A 5,335-nucleotide genomic window follows, 5' to 3' on the forward strand; every position below is an offset into this window, starting at 1 on the left:
AGCATTCCCCAGTCCCTTGCTGGCCATTCAGTGCACACTGAGGACGCTGGGCATGTGTGGAACATGGGGATGGGGTGCACAAAATTCAAGGGGGGCCCCAAAGTGGAAGGAGTGGAAGCCAAAATCGCTGGGTGGAGACCCCCAAAAGGGAGGTGCGATATCCCAAAATGGAGGGAGGAACCCACAAAATTGGAGCAACGCCCCAAAAAACCACATGAAGCTGTTCTCTCCCTCCATTGTTTACCAACAAGAACTATCTACCAACTCTGATTTCAGCAAATAGTTTCAAGTGTTTTAGCTGAAAGTCATTCTGAGCAAACTTTGTAGAAGTGATCACAGAATCACAGAGCGTTCTGTGTTGGAAGGGATCCACCGAGTCCAATTCTGAAGGGAATGGCTTGCTGGCAGGGTCAGCACCAAAGACACCCACACCAACTTAAGGAAGAAGTGCCATTTCCTGTAGGGCAAAGCAGCAAAGAAGTACAGAAGGATAAGCTAAGCAATGCACCCGATTATTGCTACAAAAGATTGCCTGTAGGGATTAAGAAAGACACATCACCAGTTACCCTAATACTTGACCATTGTCCTGACACACATGTCAGCTGGGGATGCCCTGTCACACCAAAGGATTGGAGAAGCACTCCCAGTAACGGGGAATTCCTATGTGGTTCGCCCACCCTCAGGCCAGGCTGCCAACTTTGCTGTGAGAAGATTTATACTGTTTTTAACAGATTTTATACTGTTGAATAAACAAGCTACCATAACTTCTAGTGCAGGCACATCTGGTTTCATCCTCCTCTTGGGCAGGGCTCAGGGAGGAACCAAGGGAGTTTGCTTTGACCCTCTACCTTCAAACACAGCCAGATAGAGATGTGATAAATGAAGATGATTTGTGCTAATAACTGTAACTATATTGATATTTTAGAAAATATTTGTTAAAAAGTAATAGGGGAAAGCGATATGTCATTAGCATCACAAAACAGATGTTCGCAGATGTTCATAAGATCCAGGATAGAGTATTGAGATATTTTAGCACAAACGGCCTTGGGAAGGACAAAGTTGGGAAAACCTCCAAGAGTGGAATCGACATTGAGACAAATAAAAGTCCAGGCAACTTCTTCTTAGGCAAGAACAGCCTTGAAGACAAAGCAGTTGATATAATTCCAGATAGAGAACCCAAAACAGGAACATAATGCTTACACCATGTAACACCAAGCTCCATGTGCATGCGCAACCTGCCAGGTTATTCAGAGGACAGCCAGGAAGACCATCGGCCTTCATCCAAGAAGACCCCTGAAGAGTCCAGAAGACCCCCCAGCAACCACGGGAACATGCGCTGTGTAATATGGTGACTTAGACTTCAAGAATCAAAACTGGGAGGAGATTTACAGGAACTATTGATGAATATGTATTAGCATACAGTATAAAAGTTGTGCTTGGATTCTTTTGCCTTTTGTACGTGCGGCAGGGTGAGAGGTCCTCCCTGTCCCCCGCTTGGTTTTGTTTATGCTTTATCAGAACCACTGCCAAATTTCTATTTGTAACTACTTCATTATATTTGATTTTAATATTATTTTATATTTTTTTATACCTCAATTAAAATTGCTGCTAAAGTTTAAATCTTGCAGTTTATTGAACTTGACATATGGCACCTCATTCATGACACCAGGAAGAGGCACGCAGGGCCGGGCTGCTGCCTCCTGCAGCTACAAGGGCCTCCTGGCAGCCTGCCTCTGCCGAGGCTCAGGCTGCTCCGGGCTCTGCCGGGGCTCTGCTGCGGCTCCAGCCCGGGCAAGGCCGGGCCCGCTCTCACCTCACAGTCGCTGACAGCTCTGCACCGCAGGAGACCTTTCAGAGCACCCCCTCTGATCTTGCTGCTTTCTCAGCTGAGCAAGGCTCTCCTCCAGCCAGAGACATTGCACTTAGGCATACAAATCCAAGTGGCAGGCGCCCAAATGCTCTGGAGTCACAGCTGAAGGCCTGCATCAGCACAGGATGGTTTGGCTTCCCCACTCCCCCTTTGGTTTTTCCTGCAGATGCCATTGCCATTTCTGCCTCAACTAGAAGTGCCCCAGATGTGCCAAAAGGGACCAGTGGGCCGTATTCCAAAGGCAGTGTGGTCTGGAGAGGATGAATGAAGAAGAGCCTTCTCCACTTACAAACCATACCAAAGAAGCCATAAGCGTGTCTTAGCACCAATCAAAACCACCTGGCAATTCAGAAGGAAATGTTGAGTTTTCTGAAGGGGTCAGAAGGAGGGGAATCTTCCAAATGAGTTGATGCTTCAGAAACTTTATTTAATTCCAATCCTACTCTATAAACCTATACTACAAAACAACTCAATAATCCTACTCTAGAGTCCTACTCTACAATCCTACTCTAACTTGGTTATGGCAAAAATATCTTGACTGTTAGATTCTTGTCTTCTTCTTCTTCTCCTTCTTCACTGAGTTGATGAGTGGTACCAGGGTGGACGCTGGCTTGGCTGATGTTACAAATGGATGCTGTCCACAGGAAAAAAAAAAAAAAAAAAGAACAGTGAACCATGACTTTCCAAGCTCAGTGCTTCACAGACTCAATCAGGATTCCTCTGGTACTTAGAAAGACCCAGAAAGAGGAGTGACGGGGACATCTGCTCCCCTGTCATCCTGTGCAGAACCTTGCCATCACAGGCAAACCTGGCCCAGAATCCCACTTATCCCTTTATTCTGGTTTCTCCATCTAGCTGGGATTTTTGCCCTGCCCGTGCTCTAGAAATGGTGCTTTCTGTCCCTGGGGTTTCTTCCTTTCAGGAAACTCCAATGACCCACATAGGTCCCTGTCTTTGAGAGACAGGCACCGTGCTAATTTCCACAGGGAGACAGAGCAGTGTCTACCTTTCCATGCCCTGCCCCTCCTGTGCTGGATGGCACCTTCCTTCCCAGCAGGGCCAGCCGAGTGGCGCTGGCTGCTGCAGTTCCCTCTCTGCCACACAGCCTGGCAGTAAGCCTGGGCCAGTTCCCCTCTGCCTGAGCGTGCCAGGCAGCAGATGGGGCTGGGACAAGTCCCTCTCAGCTGCCCCTGTTTGCGTGCCAGAAACCTCTAAGGGTGGGGTGGGGGGCAGAAACCAGGGCCCCTCAGAGGCTCACAGTGAGCCCCCACACAGCCCCTCCTGCCCACAGCCAAATCTCTCCAGACTGCTCTGCCAGGACTGGCTTCCTTGGGTTCCTCCACCACCATTTCATGACTGTGTACCCTGCATTGCTCTACTTCAGTTCTTTTGCCATTCGATAAAAAGGAGCACCCCACCAAATTACAAAACAGGGTGACAGAAACAGAGGACAGAGCACCTCTCCTCTGAGGACAGGCTGAGAGACCTGGAGCTATTCAGCCTGGAGGAGAACTGGCCCCAGGGAGACTTCATTGCTGACTTCCAGTACTTCAAAGGGGATTCTCAGGAAGTAGGAAATACCTTTTTTAACAGGCTCCGTTGCAATAGGACATGGGATAATATTTATAATATAAAATGGGAATTGAGTCAGATTAGATCTAAGGAAGAACTTGTTTACTTGGAGCATGGTGCCACACTGGCACAGGTTGTCCTTAGAGCTGGTAGGTGCCCCATCCTGGGTAGGGATAGGGCAAACATTCCAGGTCAGGTGGGAAGGGGCTCTGAACAACCTGATCTCTCCCTGCTCTTTGCAGGACACTTGGACCAGATGACCTTCACAGGGCCCTGCCAGCCCAGCCTAGCCCAGACTAGAATTCCTCACCGTTTTCATTTGAACAACATCAGGAGTGGAGGTTGGGAGGAAGGAGGCTCATCTGATGCCTTGCACTTCAGTGGAGCAGGAGCCCATCCCTCAGACACTCTTTCACCTGCAGCCCCTTTGCATTTTACCTGCAGGAGCTCCTTGGCAGACCAGCGCCGTGCCGCGTCTGTCCGCAGGCAGTGCCTCAGGAAGTTACGCAGGGAAGACGAGAATCGGTTGGGCTGCCGCAGCTTTGGTGTCCCTCGTATGGCTATCAGGAGTTGAGGCTGGGGAAAAAGGAAACATAAGGCTCCAGCTGCTTCTTTCCCATCTGTAAGTGCTCTCTCAGATCCCATTGTTTAAGCTCCACTCTGCAGAAACTGCCCTGGAGAGACCCAGAGATGACTTTCCTTTACCAACCAAAAACCCAAACCCCGATGCAGCCACAGCTTTTCCAGCATTCAGCAGATCTTGCCTTGGCAGCTGATTTCATTGACTGACCTAGTTAGTGGGAACTACATCAGCAAAAGCACGTTTTGCTTCTCTGAGAATTCACACCAGGCTGACAGGCTATTTGGAAGGGGGAGTTTGTTCTATCCATACTATTTCCAAGGATTATTACATGAAAGGAATCTTTGCAGTGCTTGTTGGTCCCTTTAGCACAGCTTCCATGAAACAAAAATCATCAAGTTGTTTTTTTTTTTTTTCTCCTCTTGAAAAAAATGCAGATGCAGAATCCATCTAAAATAGACTGAAATAACAATGGAAGGAGGCCTGGGAGTCTCCATGAAAATGCCCACCACAATAGTCACAGCTCTGTGCTGGTGGCACTGAAAAAGATGGTGACCAAAGAGACTTTGTTACTTTCTTCTTCATCCCAGAGGAAAATTTCCTTTACTTTTCCCACACCCCCAGAGGTCACAAAGAGGGTTTTATCCTGTCTCTCTGCAGCTGAGCTCAGCCACTGGACATGGTGGGGAGCTGGAGTCCTCACTGTCCTTAGAACTGTGCAAGCCAGGGATGGCCCTGCTCCTGTGGTAAAGGAACACAGCACCGGCGTCAACCGCCCACGTTGGATCCCAGCCCCGGGCACCTGGCTGCAAGCTCATCAACTTGTTAAAGTACCCAGAAACAGCCAAGAGTTTAGTGTACAATTCTAACTGCAGTCGGAGAAAAACACATCCTAAACTTATCCAGGCCACCCACACGCAAGACTGAACAATGTACAGATGATTTGAAAGCCTGAAAGTTTTGAAGACCCACAGGATTGGGAAAAGATGCTACAGTTTGGAAGAAAATTGATGTGCTGTGGTAAATGAAAGGAAAAGCAAGCAGAACTTGCTTGGGCATTGCTTTGGTGGTTTTTTCTCCTTTTTCTTTTTATTCTTTTTTCTTTTTCTTTTCCTTTTTTTTCTGTCTTTTTTCCCTTTTCCTTTTCCTTTTTTTCTTTTTATTTTCTCTTCCTTTTCCTCTTCCTTTCCATTTTTCTCTTACTTTTTCTTTTTTTCTTTTCCCTTTTCTCTTCCTCTTCCTTTTCCATTTACTTTTTCTCTTTTTTCTTTTTCTCTAAAATTGAAACTAGGAAGATTCAATCTCCATTTTGA

At 47.4% G+C, this 5,335-nt stretch overlaps 1 long non-coding RNA gene across 1 annotated transcript; it reads right to left on the reverse strand.

The window, feature by feature from the left end:
• Positions 1-2,276: 2,276 nt before the first annotated feature.
• Positions 2,277-4,073, reverse strand: LOC128821923 (uncharacterized). Its single transcript, XR_008441274.1, has 2 exons — positions 3,881-4,073; positions 2,277-2,504 (listed from the first exon to the last, which is right to left on the reverse strand). It is a non-coding gene; the product is annotated as an uncharacterized LOC128821923 (long non-coding RNA).
• Between the last annotated feature and the right edge of the window lie 1,262 nt (positions 4,074-5,335).

The sequence above is a fragment of the Vidua macroura genome, chromosome Z, assembly GCF_024509145.1.
Source record: "Vidua macroura isolate BioBank_ID:100142 chromosome Z, ASM2450914v1, whole genome shotgun sequence".
Taxonomy (NCBI): Eukaryota; Metazoa; Chordata; class Aves; order Passeriformes; family Viduidae; genus Vidua; species Vidua macroura.